The sequence below is a fragment of the Nicotiana tabacum genome, chromosome 4 (assembly GCF_000715075.1).
Source record: "Nicotiana tabacum cultivar K326 chromosome 4, ASM71507v2, whole genome shotgun sequence".
NCBI classification, from domain to species: Eukaryota; Viridiplantae; Streptophyta; class Magnoliopsida; order Solanales; family Solanaceae; genus Nicotiana; species Nicotiana tabacum.
The window spans coordinates 101069136-101091201 of record NC_134083.1 but is presented as its reverse complement, the minus strand read 5'-3'; the positions used below and the strand labels follow the sequence as shown (position 1 = coordinate 101091201).

General features: G+C 40.2%; 1 long non-coding RNA gene across 1 annotated transcript; it reads left to right on the top strand.

The window, feature by feature from the left end:
• The first annotated feature begins 3968 nt into the window (after positions 1–3968).
• LOC107817876 (uncharacterized) lies at positions 3969–11735 on the top strand. The gene is made up of 2 exons (XR_001655308.2): positions 3969–4621; positions 10939–11735. It is a non-coding gene; the product is annotated as an uncharacterized LOC107817876 (long non-coding RNA).
• Positions 11736–22066: the final 10331 nt, after the last annotated feature.

Genomic DNA, 22066 nt, shown 5'->3' with positions numbered 1-22066 from the left:
GCTTACCTAGTATTCTAGATTAGGTTCCATCACGACCCCTATGGTGGGTTTTGGGTCATGACAAGTTGGTATGAGAGCCCTAGAATCATAGGTCCTACGAGTCTTGAGCAAGTCTAGTAGAATCTTGCGGATCGGTACAGAGACGTTTGTACTTATCTTTATAGGGCTATGGGCTATGGGTTTTGGGTCATTAACTTTGCAGATTTGTTTATTCCAATGCTTGAATCTTTACTTTTCTATTCTCTCATAAATGGTGAGGACATATTCTGCTGGATCAGGTAAGCAGACACCAGTGCCCCCTATTAGAGCCGTGAGAGGTCGGAGACGAGGTAGAGGTGAAGGTAGGGAACGTGATACAACTAGAGCACCTCCTAAAGTAACAGATGTAGAGACTCCAGTAGCTCTAGTTGAGGACCAGGAATCCGAGCATATTGAGCATGCACCTGAGCATCCTATTGATAAAGCAGGGCTCCAGGAGCCCTCAGCACACTTCATGAGTATGTTTGGGAGTTTGGCCCAAACAGGGCTGATTTCGATGGCACCATCTACCTCACAGGTTGGGGGAGGAGCTCAGACTCCCGCAGCCCGTACACTAGAGCAGTCAACTCATGCTTACTAGACACCGAGTGTTGTGTCAGTGCAACCAGTAGTTGCAGTTCAACCCCAGGTAAGGCCAATTGTGTTGACGGAGGGACATAGGAGTTTGGAGAGGTTTTAGAAGTTCCACCCTCCCCAATTCAGTGGAGGGGCTTCTGAGAATGCACAGGGTTTCTTTGGATCATTGTCACCGCATTCTGCATATTATGGGTTTAGTGGAATCGAGCAGGGTCGACCTTACTACTTTTCAGGTGACGAGGTCGACATACAAATAAATGGTGGTAGACTTGTGAAGTGAGTAGACTAGCTGGCGCAACACTACTTACTTGGTCCCAGTTCTCAGATCTTTTTTTAAGGGAGTTTATTCCACAGACCTACATGGAGGAGTTGCGCAGGGAGTGTGAGCAGTTGCGTCAGGGGAGCATGATTGTGTCCGAGTATACTATGGGGTGTACAAAGTTATCACATCATGCACCTTCCTTGGTTTTCATAGATAGAGAGAGAGAGAGAGAGAGATAGATAGATTGATAGATAGATAGATAGATAGATAGATAGATAGATAGATAGATAGATAGATAGATAGATAGATAGATAGATAGATAGATAGATAGAGAGAGAGAGAGAGAGAGAGAGAGAGAGAGAGAGAGAGAGAGAGAGAGATTTATTGAGGGACTTGTCTTTAGCCTCATATTTGGGATGGCATGGGAGTTGGAGACTGAGACTGTATTTCATTAGGTTGTGGATATTTCTAGGAGGTTATAGCGTATCCACGGTCAGAAGAGAGAGGATAGGGAGTCAAAGAAGCCTCGTGGTTCTGGAAGATTTAGTGGTTTCTACTCTTTGGCTCAGATCTGTCATGGTAGAGGTTTTGTCAATCGACCATTTCAGTCTGCACTTCAGGTTACTTGCAGTGCTCCAGCTAGTCATAGACTCTAGAGCACTCATATCAAGAAACCATCTTTAAGTGAACCTTCTGCACGGGGTTCCTACAGTGGTCATTTTAGTCATTCGAGGTAGACTCAGTACCAGCAGCCATGCCCGCACAGAGGTTGTTTTTAGTGTGGTGATACTAGGCACAGGGTGAGATATTGTCCTAAATTTTGGATGGGTAGACCTCAGTAGGGTACTTGGGTTATGGTTCCCGCTCCAGTTGCTACTCTACCTGCACAGCCAGCTAGAGGTGGAAGACAGGCAGGTAGAGGTCGTCCTAAAAGGGGAGACCAAGCCCATTGTTATGATTTCCCTGGTAGAATTGAGGCATTTGTATCAGATGCAGTTATTACAAGTATTATTCCATTCTATCATAGAGATGTATCAGTTTTATTTGATCCGTGTGTCATCCTACTTTCCTTCATATTTGGATATGTCTTGTGACTCTCTAGATACTCATGTTTATGTGTCTATACCCATTGAGGATTGTATTATGGTAGACCGTGACTATCATTCTTGTTTGGTCACTATTGAGAGCTACGAGAGTAGGGTTGATACGGTATTGCTTAATATGGTGGATTTAGATGTGATTTAGGGTATGGATTGGCTATCTTTGTACTATCTATTCTTGATTGTCATGCTAAGACCATGACGTTGGTTATGTCGGGGTTGCCTAGTTTGGAATGGAGAAGTTTCTTGGGTCAAGTTCCTAGTAGGGTGATGTCTTTGCTAAAAACTCGGCAGATGGTTGAGAAGAGGTGCTTGACGAACTTAGCCTTTATTAGAGATGTGAATGTTGATACTCCCACGGTTGATTCAGTCTCCATGGTGAGGGAGTATTCAGATGTCTTCCCTCTAGACCTACCAGGTATGCCAACCAATAAGGACATTGATTTTGATAATGATTTGGCACCACACTCAGCCTATATCTATTCCACCATATCGCATGGCTACAGTAGAGTTGAAGGAATTGAAAGAACAGTTGCAGAAATTTCTAAATAATGGTTTCATCATGCCTAGTGTGTCACCTTAGGGTGCTCCGGTTCTATTTGTGAAGAAGAAATACGGTTCTATGAGAATGTGTATTGACTCCCGGCAATTAAACAAGGTTTCCATCAAGAGCAAGTATCTATTGACGTGTATTGATGATTATTTGATCAGCTTCAGGGTGCTAGGGCCTTCTCAAAGATTGATTTGAGATCAAGGTACCATCGATTAAAGATCGGGGCTTCATACATTCCTAAGACGGCCTTCAGGATCCGTTATGGGCATTATGAGTTCTTGGTGATGTCTTTTGGGCTGACCAATCCCCATCAGCTTTCATGCACTTGATGAATAGTGTGTTTCAGCCTTATCTGGATTCCTTCAATATTGTGTTTATTGATAATGTATTGGTGTATTGTCACAGTCGGGAGGAGCATGAGCAACACTTGAGGATTATGCTCTAGATTTTAAGGGAGAAGAAGTTATATGCTAAGTTTTTCAAGTGCGAGTTTTGGTTAGATTCAGTGGCATTCTTGGGCCACGTGGTGTCCAGTGAGGGAATTAAAGTGGATCAGAAGAAGATTGAGGCAGTTCATAGTTGGCCCAGACCTTCTACCGCTATGGATATTAGGGGTTTCCTAGTGTTGGATGGGTATTATTGCCACTTTGTGGATGGGTATTCATCTATTGTAGCCCCATTGACTACGTTGACTCAGAAGGGTGCCCGATTTAAGTGCTCAAACGAGTGTGAGGAGAGCTTTCATAGGATCAAGACTGTCTTGACTACAGCTCCAATGTTGGTTTTGCCTCCGGGATCAGGTTCATATACAGTCTATTATGATGCTTCACGGGTTGGTATTGGGTGTGTGTTGATACAGGACGGTAAAGTGATTGCCTATGCGTCATGCCAGTTGAAGCCCCATGATAAGAACTACCCAGTAGATGATTTGGAGTTAGCAGCTATTGCACACGCGCTCAAGATTTGGAGGCACCACTTATATGGTGTATCTTATGAGGTGTATACGGATCACCAGAGTCTTCAACATCTATTCAAGTAAACAGTAAGTCATTAGTAATATATTTTATTTTGAATTATTACAATTAAGCAAATATTAAGTTAAGTTAATTACAATAAAATATGGGTTAAAAGTGTAATAGGCTATGCTTGCAATTTTTAGATTTTAATTGGCATGGCTATATATTCAATCCTATTTCTTCATCCTCATACCCATCAAAAGGCCCAAAGAATTGGCCCATTAGCCCCTGACCCAGTCTGAAATCTCCTAGCCCAGCTCCCCTTTTCTATCTCAGCAATCCGCGCTACTATTAATGCGCCAATCACCACCTACCACGTCACATGTATCTCCTCTCACAAAGAAAACACACTTTCCATGCCTCTCACAAAACAAGCACAACTAATCAGACCATCAATCTTGGCATCGGACGGTCAAAAATTCATCCACACATTTTTCCTTTAAAAATTATCCCATTTCTCTGCTTATTCGCAGCCGTTGGATCACTCAGATCCAGCGGTTATCATTTATTCTCGCATTTTCCATTTTATTAACTTCCCCAAAATAGTCTCACCCGTTGATCAACAGTGATTCAATAGTCCTCATTCACTCAACCAGCGAACCCCATTTATCCTTAAGATCAAACCTTAATCACTCACTCACCTCTCATACGCCGCCCTCATTCTATCTCACTCCCTCTTCTCTCACCATTTTTACCCAATGAACCCCAACGGCAACTGGTGGTTCACCACCCTCTCTCCCATCACTAAACCCCCACATTTTCCCCTTTCTTTCTTCTCTATCAGATCTCTGGACCTTTCCCTAGTACGAGAGGACCGGGAAAGACGCACCTCTGGTGTACCAGTTATCGTGCCCACGGTAAATGATGGGTAGCCAAGTGCGTAGCGGAGAAATGCGGAGGTCTATCACTTATCCCGGTCAAATTACTTTGGCCTTCATAGGATCTGGAAGATCCTTTGGTTTTGTTAAAGAAACAGTCAAGATTTGGTGAGCCAAAGCATATTCGAGATGGAGCTTCAAAAATGGGAGCGAACAGCCCTCAACGACTCCTTCTCCTCACATCAATCCCTTAAAAGGTGAGACTCCTCTCAAATCTCTTTCTTTCTATCTTTCTCTTCTTTTTATCACATAGACTGCCACTATTTGAAATTCAAAACCCAACCGGGTAGATGAAGCCATAACTATGGCTATGATATAATCTATTAACTTGCAAGGAAAATAATGAGATCTAAGTTAGCAATCTAAGAGAGAAGAGAAAGGAACTAAGTATTCTTATTCATAATCCTCAAATGGGTAAAGTGCAGTACATATAACGTGACTTAGATGGAGACTAAAGTAAAAGAAATATAAGACTAACTGGGCCAAAGTAAAAATACTCTAGGGACTAAACTGCTAGTTCTCAAATTGTATACCGACTTAACTACTTCTTATTCTCGTACTACTCCCGCAGTTGTGCAATTGACGCAGTTTATATCAGTACTCCCCCCTGAAAATCTTCATTGTCCTCAAGGAAGAAAGGATGGAAACCCGACACGCAAAATACTAGCATTTTCCCAAGTTGCTTGATCTTCTGAAAGTTGATCCCATTGAATTAGAAGCTGAACAATTGCCTTATTCCCCTTCTGAACCATCCTTCTGTCCAACACATTAGCAGGGCAAGGAAAATAAGGGCTAGACAAGTCCAAAACTGGGGGGTGAGATACTTTCTGAGGGACCTTGTAACAGGGTTTAAGTAAGGATACATGGAAGGTGGGGTGCAACATCAACTGTGGAGGCAAGGACAGTTTGTAGGCAACATTGCCTACCTTCTGAAGGATCTGGTATGGTCCATAATACTTGGAAGAAAGTTTGGTGAAGTGTCTACTAGATAAAGTCATCTACCTATAGGGTTGAATCTTAAGATACACCCACTCTCCAACCTTAAACTGTTTGTCTGATCTTTTTCTGTTGGCTTGGTCGACCCTCCTCTGTTGAGACCTGGACAGATGGAACTTAAGTAGCTGCAACTTGAGCTCCTTTGTCATCAAGCTTCTAACCACTTCTGGTACCCCTGAATCTCCTTGCATATAAGGCAAGTGTAAAGGTGGAGGCTGACCATACAAGGGTTCATATGGTGTGGTCTGAGTGGATGTGTGAAAGGTGGTGTTATACCACCATTCTGCAAAGATCAAATAATGCCCCCAATCTGCAGGTGAGTCAGAGCAGTAGCATCATAAATAAGTCTCCAAAAACCTATTGATAACCTCAGTTTGACCATCGGACTGTGGGTGGTAAGCAGTAGAAGTGTTTAAGGTCACTCCTTGGGTAGCAAACAGTTCCTGCCACAATTTGCTCGTGAAGATTGGGTCCCTACCACTCACAATATCTTCAGGCATTCCATGAAGCTTAAAGATATTTTCCATGAACAACTTGGCAATGTCTATTGCAGAATAAGGATGTTTAACTGCTATAAAATAAGCATACTTTGTCAATCTATCCACCACCACCCAAATGACTTCTTTCCCATTATACTTGGGCAACCCCTCGATAAAATCCATGCTAATGCTACTCCATACCAGTGCTAGAATTTGTAGTGGCTGCAACAAGCCTGGAGATGCAGAGTGGTCATACTTGCTTTTTTGGCACACATCGCATTTTTTAACATAGTTCTCCACTTCTTCCTTCATCCCCCTCCAGTAAAACAGAGCAGCAACCTTCCTGTAAGTATGGTCGATTCCAGAATGACCACCAGTAACTGAGTCATGCCACAGTTGAAGTATCTCCTTCCTAAGCATTACACTAGACCCAACCACCATTCTCTCATTCTTTCGCAATTGCTGATTAATGAGAGAATACCCCTTCACTTCTTCTTTGAGATTATCCAATTGATGCATTAACTCTTGTAACTCTGGATTTGTAATCCAGCTATTCATGATGGCCTGTAGTAGGTCAGTTCTCAAGGTGGATAGTGAGAGAGCAGCAATTTCCACTGCATAAATTTTGGACAGAGCATTTGCAACTTTATTCTCCTTACCCTCTTATATTCAATTTCAAAGTCATATTGCATAAGTTTAGTCACCCACTTCAATTGTGCTCTTGTGTGCAACTTTTGCTCAAGTAGGAATTTTAAGGCCTTTTGGTCAGTTTTAACAATGAAATGTCTATCTGTTAAATACTAACCCCACCTTGTGACAGCCATTACCAATGCTAGAAACTCTTTGTCATACACAGACATAGTTTGGTGTTGTTGAGATAACCCTTTACTTAGATATTCAATAGGTTGTCCCTTCTGCATAATCACAACTCCAATTCCCACATCACACGCATCGGTTTCGACTGTAAATACCAAGCTAAAATCTGGCAGAGCTAACACTGGTGCAGTAGTTAGAGCATTTTTCAATGACTGAAACGCTGCAGTTGCCTTCCCAGTTCACTTGAAACTATCTCTCTTCAACAGATCAGTCAGCGGCTTGCTAATCTGCCCATAACCCCTAATGAATCTCCTATAATACCCAGCCAACCCCAAGAAGCCTCGTAATTGCTTGACAGTAGAAGGGGTTGGCCACACTTATACTGCCTGGATCTTCTTAGGGTCAGTAGAGACCCCCTTGGCAGAGATATAATGTCCCATAGACTCCACACTTGTTGTAGCAAAATGACATTTAGATTTCCTAGCAAAGAGATAGTGCTGCAGCAACAATCTAAAGGTCTCTTTTAAGTGAGCCATATGATCCTGCATAGTCTCGCTAAAAACCAGTATATCATCAAAGAACACTAAGATAAACTTCCTCAAATGCTCTTGAAAAATGTGGTTCATCAAGCCTTGAAAGCTACAGGGAGCATTCGCCAAATGGCATCACCAAATACTCATAATGACCTGAATGGGTCCTAAAAGCTGTCTTGTGAATGTCTGAGGGTGCCATCCTAATTTGGTGATAGACTGATCCAAGATCAATCTTAGAATACACCCGCCACCCCCCCCCCCCCCCCCCACCCCCCCCCCCCCCCCAATTCATCCAACAGCTCCTCAATGATAGGTATAGGGTACTTGTCTTTAATTGTAATCTGGTTTAAAGCTCTATAATCCACACATAATCTCCACCTGCCATCCTTCTTTCCTACCAATATAACTGGAGAAGCAAATGGACTACTACTGTGTTGTATTAAGCCCTAGGATTGTAATTCCTGCACCATTTTTTCAATAACATCCTTTTGCACTGGAGAATACATATTGGTCCCTTCTTTGAATGGAATGTGATGATCAAAAAGTTCCCTGAAAGGGGGCAACCCCTTTGGTTCACTGAAGACTGCCTCAAACTCATGCAAAACCTGCTGAATCTCAACAGGTTGAATCTCAACAGGTTCATTGCCTAGAATCGGCTCCTGTCCCTCCTTGTGCTTCTCTTGTGCATTCCTTGTAACCACCTTAATCATAAATAGTTGGGCACATTCCCTTTGTATTTTCTGCAAGGCATCTGACTCCACCATCTGTAGTTTGGGTCTAATCCCTTGTAAGAGTAACATCTTCCCTTCAGTTTCTTAAAATTGAACAAAATGTCGCCCAAATCACTTAACCACTGGACCCCCAACACTACATCACAAGTTCACCCCGAACACTACATCACAAGTTCCCAAATAAAGCAATAAGAAGTCTGCTCTAAACACAGAACCTTGCAACAACCACTCAATTCCCTTGCACACTCCTGAGATTGGCATTGTGTTTCCATCAGCTAAATTAGCATCAAGTAATTCGCATGAATCCACCTTCCAGCCCATTTTAGTCACCAAATCCTTGTCAATGAAGTTATGAGTTGATCCTGTATCAATAAGGATATTGAGTGTCCTATGTAGACAGTAACCAGGGAGTCTTAATGTCTTGTAACATGTGGTGCCATGAAGAGCATGGATTGAGATGTCACACGTCTCTGCAACCACTTCCATGTTAAACAAATCTTCCTCGGTTTCCACCATTGTCTCCACTTCCTCTAACTCCAGCAAGTACAGTTGAGCCTTGGCTTTACACACATGAACAAGTTCAAACTTTTCATCACAGACATAGCACAAGCCCTTAGCTCTCTTCTCACTCAATTCTGCAGGGGTGAGTCTCCTCCTCTTAGTCCTATCAAGGACTGTATTCTAGACATGTTTTGGTAAATAGTTAACAGGTGTCGTTATAGGTTTGGCATGGGTGGGTTGTTGTGATGAAGCATTGGTTCTATTGAAGATGTTAGATGACTGTAAAATGGAGGTTCTCAAAGCTTTGGATTGTTTAATAAAGATTGACTCCTGTAACCGAGCCAAATGATAGGCTTGAGGCAGGGAATATGGTTTCAATATCCTCACACATCTCCCAGTTCTAGCTTCAACCCATCTAGGAATATACTAATATCATAGCTAGGTTCCAAATTGAGCCTAATCATAGCTCTATCAAATGACTCTTGAAATTCCGCCACCCCTCCCGTTTGCTTCAACTTAACCAATTCACTCATAGGATCATCAAATTCTGCGCCAAACCTATCGGACAATGCCCAAATATACTCATCCTAACTCGGAATTGGAAGGTTAAGGGGTACCCTGCTCCTCATATAAGTCCGGTGCCACTGCAATGCCAAGTCATCAGGTGCATGGAAGCAACTGTAACCTTCTGATTGTGTGGAACTTCATCCATTGTAAAACATTGCTACACCTGGTACCACCAGTCCTAAAATCCCTTGTCGTTGAACCTAGGGAACTCGATCCTATTTTTTCTCAAAATCGAGTATGAGGGGTGGTAGTTAGGGTAGGTGTTGTAGTGAGTTGAGTAAGGTGAGTACACTGGTTGAGTATTGGGTAGGGTGTTCATAGTTGGTAGCATCTGGTTTTGGTTCATAGGAATGGGTATTGGGTTAGTCATAGAGTTGGGAATCTGGTTAATTGTCCCTGACATTGGTATGTGGTTTTGGGGAAATTGAACTGAAAATTGTGGTGAGGGAATGGGTGCTATAGGTGGAGTCATCTGAGTTCTGGTCATGGAAGCTTGGTGTGTAGCAGAAGTAGGGTGAGGTTGATAGTTGTGAGTTTGATCTGAAGCTGGGTTTGGGAGTTAACAATCTGGGAACCCATTGCTTGATTAGCCTTAGGGTTTGAGTTGGATTGTTGTAAGGGAGATTGATTATCAATACATGCCAGATGCAAGGGCCCTTAGGTGGGTGAGTACAGTTCCCCTCGAGTTAGCTCAGTTATTGTCAGCTCTTTGCCCCTGCTGGAGCTCGAAGCAGCTGCAATAGCTTCCTTCAGTTCCCGACATGCCTGTTCGTTCACTGCTTCCAGTTGATTCTGTCAGACATTGAAATTCGCCACTTCAATAGCCATTCGATCCAACCGATTCAACACTTCTCCAATTTCACCAGTCATGGTTGATGACCCACAGAGCATGAAATTGCTCTGATACCACTGATATAATCTGTTAACTTGCAAGGAAAATAATAAGATCTAAGCTAGCAATTTAAGAGAGAAGAGAAAGGAACTAAGTATTCTCATTCATAATCCTCAAATGGGTAAAGTGGAGTACATATAATGTGACTGAGATGAATACTAAAGTAAAAGAAATATAAGACTAACCGGGATAAAGTGAAAATACTCTAGGGACTAAACTGCTAGTTCTCAAATTATATAACTGACTTAACTACTACTTATTCTCGTACTACTACTCAAGTTCTATGTATTACTCCCGCAGCTGTGTCACCTTAGCCATTGTCTTTAAATGCCTATGTATATATCATGCCTTCGGAAATTGGATGTCTTATTGATTCTTTACAAAATAGCATGTTGTGAATTGATTCTTGCTTGTTGAAATTAGGTTCTTGAAAACTCTTAAGGTTTTAAACATTGTTCTAGTAGGCATGTGCGTATGACAAGATTAATAGGTACAATATATGATCGTCAAATTTGTTTAAATTATTAGGGGAAGCATGTATCCAAGTTGGTATGTTATGGGTCTTTGCTTGAACCAATTTGAAGGGTGATAATAACTTTGTTCCTACCTTCCTGCTTCTTTGAACTATGAATGCAGAGTGTCATCTCTTGTATGCTTATGACTGATATGAAGTTGTGTTAGGGATAAACTTTTTCGAGAAACTATGGCTACAGGTTCTATCACTGACAGTATAAATCTGATTTGAAGTTAATAAATGAATAGGTTTAAGGAGAACTTTTGTCTTGACTAAACACTTAGATTCTAAAATGATGGAATACATGACTGTCTTCTCTATTTGCATCTGCTAGAAAACCAAGCATAAACAAGCTTTTCTGTGATAAGCTATGGGATATCCCATTATAGGAATTCTGTCACCCTTACCTCTTTTACCTCTAACGTGATTCTTAGTTATGATCAAGGACTAATAAGTTATAAAAATGATTTTGTCTTTATGAACAGATAAGTAGATGTGCATGCGCCCTTCGTTTTCTTTGATCCTGGAGAATGACTGATAAGGATATTGTTTTACTATACATGTTCTGGAGTAAAAAAAGTTCGAATATGACCTTTATTGCTAGTAAAGTTATGTGATTGCATGTTTGACAAACTCACCTAGAAGTTTATTACCTGCCAAACTAGGGCACAGAGGATTTAATGAGTTTTGCATGTCTTACTTGGTTGATTGGAGCTTGCTGGCATCTCATATGTGTAATCACGGTTGTCCTCATAGTAATCCTGCCTTGGTTTCAAGATATCCTCCCAGAAATTCTAAATGCTTATGTATGTATTATGTTTGAGGCATTTGAAACATTGATTTGTAAACCTTAGACCTAGAATTAGAAGTTCTATAATCCGTGATAGGTGTTCCTGTTGTGTAACAGTTTGTTTGAAAGACCTACTAGTTAGGAAAATCTCGTGTTTAACTCCCCCATGGAGGAAAAGGGGTTAGTGGCTACTGATATTCATTATAAAGATTGATTCTCATCAAAGGATATCCTTCCTTGGCACAAGCACTGCTCTGGGTCCTTGAGACCCTTGTGAACTCTGAAGTGTCCGAGGTCTAAGGGAGATCCTTTGAAAGCGTAATGTGTTTAAGAAATTCAGTAGTTCTTACTTTGCTAACCTTTGGGGAATTATTCACAATTGTTTGGTTTAACTTACCTTGTTTATCTGATGCTACAATTATGCATTACTTTGTCATTGTATTTCTGTCTTTACTTTTCTTATCAAATAAAATCAAGTTATCTCTTCCTTTACACGAACGCCTGCTGGGCCTGCAGAGCTCATTTTGAACGTTGTCCCAGTTCAAATAAACTGTGTTGTTGCTGCTCCTGTTTCTGGAAAAATTGCATGGGCTCCCCGTTTTGTTTTTCCGTTTGCATCCGTACCCACTTTTTTGTTAAAAGCGTTTTAAAAAGATGATTTTGCCCTTCTTTAATAAAAGACTATTGACAAACTGCAGGACAAAAATTTAAGCATGTTTAAGCTGAAATTTTAACAAATAAACTAAAAAACTTCAGCTTGTTTAGACTGAAGTTTCGGATAAAATTCAGGACAAAACTGTAGACTGCGTTACAAAAATTTAGCATTTTTTGGTATGAAATTTTTTTGCAAATAAACTAAATAACTTCAGCATGCATTAGCAAAAACTCTTTAGAAAATTACTTACTGCAAGACAAAAATTTAAGCATGTTTAGTTTGAAATTTTAGCAAATGAACTAAAAACTTTCAGCATGTTTAGTTTGAAATTTTAGCAAATAAATTAACTAACTTCAGCATGTTTTGTCTGAAATTTTAGCAAATGAACTTAGCAAAAACTCATTAGAAAATTACATACTACAAGACAAAAACTTAAGCATGTTTAGTCTGAAGTTTAGCAAATGAACTAAATAACTTAAGCATGTTTAGTCTGAAGTTTTAGCAAATGAACTAAATAATTTAAGCATGTTTAGCCTGAAGTTTAGTTTAGTCTGAAGTTTTAGCAAATGAACTAAATAATTTTAACATGTTTAGTCTGAAGTTTTAGCAAATGAACTAAATAACTTCATCATTTTTAGACTGAAGTTTCGGATAAAATTAATGGCAAAACTGTAGACTGCAGGATAAATAATTTCAGTATGCATTAAAATGAAGTTTTAGCTTCAAGGTGAAACAACTTCATGCAAGTGTGATTCTGAAGATGAATTTGCACAAGTTTCTGATCTTTTTATAAAGTTGCTGAAAGGAGAGAAGGAGTTCGTTTTATATCTTTTGTCAGGGGTGTAATTGTCATATTATTACGAATTTTTTGTGAGATGATTACCAAATCAATAATTTTAAAAAATAGGTTTCAGGTTAAAAGGTGGCACAAATATAGAGTACGGCTTCAAATTCCCCCTATTTCTGAGCCTGTCGTGCTGCCTCCCGTTATTTTTTAATGGGTTTGATTTACCATCAGCCCAGAATGAAGAGTCTAGCCCCCTTTAAGTCCTTTACTGACTTTGTATATTCATTTTGTGTTAAACTGGGTTTGATTTACCATCATACTTTTCGTTAGTATGACTAGTTGGAAGTTAGCTTTAAGACAATAAATTGTGTAGGATAGAAGCTAAAACACATTTAGACTAGTGCTATCTTTTATAAAACCCGTAACTACTAATACATGTTAGTTTGTCATCAATAAATTATTTTACCAAATTTCTTCTAAAATTGTCTCAGCAAGTGTTTGCAGAACTGGCTTTAAACAAAAAAGGCAAACATTTAGGAATGATCGGTCATTTTTAGAAAAACTGAAATTGGGCTCACCTCACCCTTTTGAAAGGAAACGCGAAGGCAAAGTATAGGGGATTTGCATTTATACCTAGTTTTTGGGTCACCTTTTAACTTTATATTCGCTTTGCAAAAGAAATTACAAGTGTATCCACATTTCGGGTAACTTTTGACATACGAGCCTGAAATAGCAAAAATAGCTAAACTTCAGATATTTTTGCCTGAAGTTTGGCCTGACTTGCAAAGTCAATCACGCAAATTTTAGTTCAATAAAACTGAATCATGTTTTGACTGAATTTTTTGTTTTGTAATTGTTGAACTTCAGCTTTCTAGGAGTTGAAGTGTATTCTAGGAGCTAGGAGCTGAAGTTTGTTTTGTATTTGCTTAACTTCAGCATTCTAGGAGCTGAAGTTTTGTTTATATTTGCTGAACTTCAGCATTCTTAGGAGCTCTTACAAAATTAAATTGCAGCAACTGGAACTAATTTCAGTTGTTTCTCTGATATTGCTATGTCCAGAAGCGAGCAAGATAAGAATATGCATGTTTACATTATATCTATCAACAGATATCTATCTAGTCCTTAAAGCAGTATTATATTTCAAATTGGCACTGTACTGTTCTTACAAGTTTGCAAGAAATGAAGAACAACTTTTTATGAGTCATAAAAGATCGATCACTCACATTAAGCACTAGATTCAATGGAACGTTTGCACCAGCACTTATTCACTATGTACAATGTTTACTATGAAAAGAAGAAGAGAAACCAATTTTTTTTGTAAAAGGTAATATTGACATTTGCAACCAATTTTTTTTTGTAAAAATACCATAAACTACATTAAAATATATTCACAACCACCATATAAAATCATAACCACCATATAAAATCATTGTCACTCGAAGAAGAAGAAGAAGAAAACGAAGGAGGCCTGAAGTTGTTTTAAAAGTGGGTATAAATTAAAAAAAATTTAAAAAGTGAATATATGTTATTTGGTCGCCCCGTGCAATTTTTATCAAAGTATAAGATTTAGCCCAGCTTTGTGATAAAAGATACAAGTCTTTTGAAGCCTAAGTGGTATGACTCAGTTAATCTCTTCAAACAAATCCTTTTAGCAAATATGGTCATTATTTGTGAACTTACGACTCTAGCCAACTTTTACATTATACTTGATCAATCCTTACCCTTTTTTCCTCATTAATTTTCATCTAATAAAGTTGTCAACTCTTCTAATCATTTTCTGTAAAAACAACCATTGTCAAGAATGTCCATTTTTTGCTTTTCTAAAATCAAGCTTTATAACTTTTAGTATGAGTGTAGCTCACGCATGTAGACTTTAATAATAATCAGGGTATAAACAATTTTTTCTCCATTTTTAGACTTAAGTTTGAGGAACTACCTTTAGGTAGGGATATCTTACACCTTCCCCTCAAAATAACTTTGACCCCTTACCTAGTAGTATCTCACTGGTTTAGAAGACTGTTAAAAGTTGATCCTAATATACCTTAAAATATTAGGCGACGATTTCATAATTTTAATAAACCTCGGAATTACCATAATATTGAATCGTGAGTAAAAATAGGGCGCAACACGGTTGATAGTCTTAAAATAGCTGGTTATTCAGATACTAACTTTGGCGGGTGCACAAATGAATATAAGTCCGATGCCATTTCCCGGAAGAGCAGTAAACAGATGTTGGTTACGTCATTGACCGTGTATGCTTAGTTCACAGCTTGTTATATAGTATAGTGCATCCACTAAAGTTGTTTGGCTCTTCCGATATTTTGTTTCGGAACTCATAGTAGTCAATTCAGAGTCCATTGTTAACAGTGCAGTTGTATTCTTTCTAAAAATAATAATTCGCGTTGTGGCATCAAATCAAGTTTATAACAGTTGTCCTTGATCTGTCACGACTCGAACTCCTAACAAATCCGATCGTGATGGCGCCTTACTGTCACGATCCAAAATCTCACTATAAAGGACCTAGTCTCTAAGAACTAGTGAAGCCATAACACAGCCAACGGAAATAAAATAGTCATCATCCCAAAATCTGGTAATACTAAGTCATAAGTTCTATATGGAATACATAAGAAGTCTAAAAAATACATCATTGTTTGGAATACATAAACAGTAGAAAATGAAATAAGAGGGTGACTCTGAGGCCTGCGAACTGAACAGCGGGGATATCTTGAAGTCTCCAACAGCTCTAGCTCAATGACCAGCTCGATTTGAAGTACCTGGATCTGCACAAAGGATATGCAAAAGCATAGTATGAGTACACCATAGTCGGTACCGTCATTGACCATGTATGCTTAGTTCACAGCTTGTTATAGTGCATCCACTAAAGTTGTTTGGCTCCGATATTTTGTTTCGGAACTCATAGTGTTGACTCAATTCAGAAGAGTCCATTGTAATCTATTGTGATAACAGTGCAGTTGTAAATAATTCGCGTTGTGGCATCAAATCAAGTTTATAACAGTTGTCCTTGATCAAGTTTATAACAGTTGTCCTTGATCTGTTACGACTCGAACTTCCAACCAATCGGGTCGTGATGGCGCCTTACTGTCACGATCCAAAATCTCACTATAAAGGTCGTGATGGCACCTAATCTCCAAGAACCTAGGTAAGCCTACCCCATACAATTCAGTCAGAATATAATAACTTCAAATTAAATGAAAACTGAGAAATTGCCATAACACAGCCAACGGAAATACAACAGTCATCATCCCAAAATCTGGTAATACTAAGTCATAAGTTCTACATGGAATACATAAGAAGTCTAAAAAATACATCATTGTTTGGAATACATAAGCAGTAGAAAATGAAATAAGAGGGTGACTCCGAGGCATGCGAACTGAACAGCAGGGATAACTTTGCCAACAGAATATCAGTAGGGGTGGGGCATGAGATAGCATATCAAAATCAATCAACATCTCATAAAACACAAGACGGAAGCATTTAGAAAACAAGTATATCACAACATCAACCTTGTTCCAAACCTTATCTCGCCGCATGTACATCACAGTTAAATACATCCCTTATGTCGTCGAATGCGCATCTTGCCACCCTTATACTCCACACAACATCAATCAACACGTACAATATGTTCACATGTGCCACATATCACTAAAACAATAATCAAAGTCACATCAAGATATAGCCTACGTCTCAACAACAAGGTGCACAAGAATCATAACAATAACATAGGAGTGCGGGAACCATTCAACAATAAAGCATGTTTCCGATAGCAAACAACCCCAATTCCAAGGCATATTAATAGCCTAAGTCTAATCTGGTCATAAACCATACATACGCCCGTGTACACACTAGTCACCTCGTGTACACGTCATTTCACATAGCAAAGTTAATGCAAATTAGACAAAATCCTAAGGTAATTCTCTCGCATAAGTTTAGGCAAGATACTTACTTCAAATAGCCTCAATCAATACTCTAAAAATATTTTTCCTTTAAAATTCACCTCTGCTCAGCTCAAATCTAGCTGAAAATGACTTAATAATATCAAACGATGCAAGAGAAATCAATTTCAAATAATAAAGTTGCAATATTTACCCATTTCCCAAAAAATCAACAAAAGTCAACCCATGGTCAAACTTAAAAAAATTTCTATATCTTCAAACCAACTTTCGGCAAAAAGAGTCAATTCATCCTAGGAACCTCCGAATTCAATTCCGGACATACGCCTAAGTCCAAAATCACCATACGAACTTATTGGAACCATTAAAATTCTGGGATCCTTTTCACAAAAGTCGAACATTGGTCAACTCTTCTAACCTAAGCTTCCAAACTAAGAACCAAGCATCAAATGAACACAAATGAACATACAGGGAGCTTCAAAAGGGAAAATGAGGCTCAAATAAACAAAAAGACCGGTCGAGTCGTTACATTCTCCCCATCTTAAACAAATATTCACCCTCGAACGAGTATAGAGACATACACCTGAAGTGCAAAAAAGATGAGAATATCGGCTCAGCATATCATACTCGGTCTCCAAAGTCACCTCCTCGATCGGTTGACAACTCCACTGAACCTTCATTGGTGCAATGTTCTTCGACCTCAACTTTCAAACCTACCTATCCAAAATTGCTACTGGCTCATCAACATAAGTCAAATCCTTGTCCAACTACACCGAGCTGAAATCTAACACATGTGACGGATCCCTATAGTACTTCTGGAGCATGAAGACATGAAACACTGGGTGAATTCTCGACAATCTGGGTGGAAAAGTAAGTCTGTAGGCCACCACACCAACTTTCTCTAGAATCTCAAAAGGACCAATATACGGAGGGCTCAACTTTCCCTTCTTCTTGAAACCTCATCACACCCTTCATAGGCAAAACTCTGAGTAGAACCTTCTCACCCACCATGAATTCTACATCACGAGCCCTTCTATCAATATAACTCTTCTGCCTGGACTGTGATGTGCAAAGCCGCTCCTGAATCAACTTCCTTCTTTAAAGCATCACGAACCATATCAGTTCCCAACAACCTAGCCTCTCCAGGCTCAAACCAACCAACTGAAGATCGACATTATCTCTCATATAAGGAAGGCCTCATATGGAGCCATCTAGATGCTCGACTGGTAGATGTTCTTGTAGTCGAACTCTACTAGCAGTAGGAACTGATCCCACTGACCCCCGAAATCAATGACATAGGCTCGCAACATGTCCTTCAAGATCAGAATAGTGTGCTCGGACTACGTGTCTCGATCTGATATAATAGACACTGGCACACCATGCAGGTGAACGATCACTCTAAAATATATTTGAGCTAGCCACTCTGAAGAGTAGGTAGTCATAACTGAAATGAAGTGCACAGACTTGGTTAGTCTGTCCACAATGATGCACATAACGTCAAATCTCCTCAAGGTCCATAGTAGCCCAACCACAAAATCCATAGTGATACGCTCCCACTTCCACTCCGGAATATCTAGCCTCTGAAGCAAACCGCCTGGCCTCTGATACACATACTTAACTTGCTGACAGTTCAAACACCGTGCCACATACTCAGTAATATCTTTCTTCATCCTTCTCCACTAGTAGTGCTACTTCGAATCATAGTACATCTTTGCGACACCCAGATGAATGAAATACCGTGAACTATGGGCCTCCTCAAGAATCAACTCCCGCAACCCATCCACATTGGGCACACAAATCTGGCCCTAAAGCCTCAATACTCCATCATTACCAATAGTCACCTCCTTAGCATCACCGTATTGCACCATGTCCTTAAGGACAAGCAAGTGGGGATCATCATACTGACATGCCTTGATGCGCTCAAACAAAGACAACCGTGATACAACGCAAGCAAAAACCCTACTAGGATCCGAAATATCCAATCTCATGAACTTGTTATAAATATCCTAAACATCCAAAGCTAACGGTCTACCCCCAGTTGCGATGAAATCAAGACTCCTCATGCTCTCAGCCTTCCTACCCAAAGCGTCAGCCACCATAGTCCTTTAGTACTTTAACCACTTATGTTGCCTCAAGTTTAAGTCTTTTTGTTTGAATAAGTGCTGAAGACTCTTGTGATCCGTGAACACTTCACAAGACACGCCGTAAAGATAGTGCCTCCAAATCTTGAGCTCGTGTCCGTCTCAGTCTATGATTAGCGAGTTCAGTTGCTTGCTGGGCGGCAGAGTTGCTAGACTAATGACCGAGTTCCCTCTCTTGATGGCGAATCTTGATTGACTGACACTAGGAACCGATTCAGAGAAAGAAGAAGCATGGCACTTAAGCACGTGAATAATGGATGTTAACTCCAAATCGTGCACTGGGTAGTTCTTCTCATGGGGCTTCAATTGACACGAAGCAAAAGCAATCACTTTACCTCCTACATCAACTCACACCCAATGTCAACCTGTGAAGCATCATAATAGACTGTATATAAACCTGATATTCAATGTAAAACCAGAATTGGATTTGTGGTCAAGGTAGTCTTGAGCTTCTAAACAATTTCCTCATACTCGTCAGACTACCTGGATGGGGCACCTTTCTAAGTCAATCTAGTTAAAGGAGTTGCAATGGACGAAAAACCCTCCACAAAGTGGCGATAATACCCAGCCAAGCCTAGAAAACTCCGAATCTTAGTAGCGGTAGAAGGCCGGGGCCAACTTTGAACTGCCTCAACCTTCTTCGGATCTACCTTTATCCCTTCACTGGACACCACCCAAGAATGCCACAAAGCCTAACCAAAACTCGCATTTGGAGAATTTAGCATATAACTTCTTCTCCCTTAAAGTTTGGAGCACGGTCCTCAAGTGTTGCTCATGCTCCTCTCAACTGCGAGAATACACCATTATATCATCAATAAAGACAATGACGAAAGAATATAGGTACGGCTGAAACACATTGTTCATCGAGTGCATGAAAGTTGTTGGGGCATTGGTCAGCCCAAAATATATCACCAATAACTCATAGTGGCCATAGCGGGTCCTGAAAGTCGCCTTCAAAACATCTGAAGCCCAAATCTTCAACTGATGGTACCCTGATCTCAAGTCACTCTTCAAGAATACTCTAGCACCCTGAAGCTGATCAAATAAATCATCAATACGCGGTAGTGGTTACTTGTTATTGACAGTAACCATGTTCAACTGCATGTAGTCAATGCATCTTTCTTCTTCACAAATAGAATTGGAGCACCCCAAGGTGAAACACTCGGTCTGATGAAACCTTCATCAAGTAACTCCTGAAGTTGTTCCTTTAACTCCTTCAACTCTTCTGGAGGGTACTGTGGAATAGATATGGGTTGAGTGTCCGTCACCAAGTCAATACCAAAATTAATATCCCTATCATATGGTATGTTCGGTAGGTATGCTGGAAATACATCTGGAAACTCTCTCATTACCGGAACTGACTTAACGGTGGAGTGTCAGCACTAACATCCCTCACAAAGGCTAATTACGCCAAGCACCCCTTCTCAATCATCTGTTGTGCCTTCAGGAAAGACACCACACTACTAGGAACATGACCCAATGAACCTGTCCACTCTAACCTCGAAAATCCCGGCATATCTTATGTCACGGTCTTAGCATGACAATTAAGAATAGCCTGATATGGTGACAACCTGTTAGCCAAATACTGAACATCCATGGCTAATGGCCTCTCCACCTCCGGTATAAATGTCAAAATCCCTATGCTCTCCGCTTTCCTACTCAAGGCATCAGCCACTACATTGGCCTTTCCCATATGATATAGTATGGTGATATCATAATCTTTCAATGACTCTAACCATCTATGATACCTCAAATTAAGATCCTTCTGCTTGAATAGATGATGGAGACTCCGATGGTAGGTGTAGACCTTGCATGGAACGTCGTATAGATAGTGCCTCCAAATCTTGAGCGTGTGAACAGTGGTTGCTAACTTCAAGTCATGCATAGGGTAATTCTTCTCATGGACCTCTAACTGACAAGATGCGTAGGCAATCACCCTACCATCCTGCAACAATACACGTGAAGTCCAATACGTGATGCATCATAATGTAAGATACTAAGCATATGGCCAACACCAATACTGGGGCTATAGTCAAGGTAGTCTTGAGCCTTCTAAGATCTCTCCTCACACTCGACAGACCATTTGAACAGAGTGCCCTTTTGAGTTAACTTGGTCAACGGGGCTGAGATAGATGAAAACCCCTCAAAGAAATGACGATAGTAGCCCACCAAACCCAAGAAGCCCTGAATCTTTGTAGCTGAAGTAGGTCTAGGTCAATTCTAAACTGGCTATATATTCTTATGATCCACCTTGATATCCTCATAAGATACAACATGACCCAAGAAGGCAATTGAGTCAAACCAGAACTCACACTTCAAAAACTTGGCATATAGTTGACGATCCTTCAAAGTCTGAAGTACAATCCATAGGTGCTGCTTATGCTCATCTCGCTACGAGAGTAAACTAGAATATCATCAATGAAGACAATTACGAAGGAATCCAGATAAGGCTTGAACACTCGGTTCATCAAATCCATGAAGGCTTCTGGACTATTAGTCAAGCCCAATGACATCACCAAGAACTCGCAATGACCATAATGAGTCCTAAAAGTTGTCTTGGGGACATCTGAGGCCCTAATAGCTAGATCTCAAATCAATCTTTGAAAACACCTTGACACCCTGAAGTTGGTCAAATAAATCATCAATTCTAGGCAACAGATACTTGTTCTTGATAGTAACTTTTTTCAACTGCCGATAATCAATGCACATCCTCATCGATCCGTCCTTTTTCATAATCTTAACAAACAACATTGGCGCACTCCAAGGTGATACACTCGGTCTAATGAATCCCTTGTCAAGAAAATACTATAACTGATCCTTCAATTCCTTCAACTCACCTGAGCCATACGGTATGGTGGAATAGAAATAGGTTGAGTTCCCGAGACTAAATCAACGTAAAATTTGACATCCTTATCGAGTGGAAAACCTGACAAATCTATAGGAAACACCTCTGGAAACTCACTCACAACCGGTACCAAATTCATAGAAGGAACCTCTACACTAGAATCATGGATATAAGCCAAATATACCAAACACCCTTTCTCGACCATTCGTCGAGCCTTCATATATGAAACCACCATGTCGACCCAAATAATGACCATGGTAACTCTGTATCGGAAGTGCACTAACGGGAGCTGGAGGTGAACTGTATGTTAGAGGCTCGGAACGAGGCCCATAAGCATTGTTTCTGCGTGAAGTAACATGTGTAACCTGTAGGGATGCCTGTACCTGCATGATAGGATGGCCTCTACCAAAAGAACATCTGCCTCTAGACGAGGAACCACCGAGTCCTCCAAAATAACTGGGCCTTTTGTCAGAGGTCGTCTCCC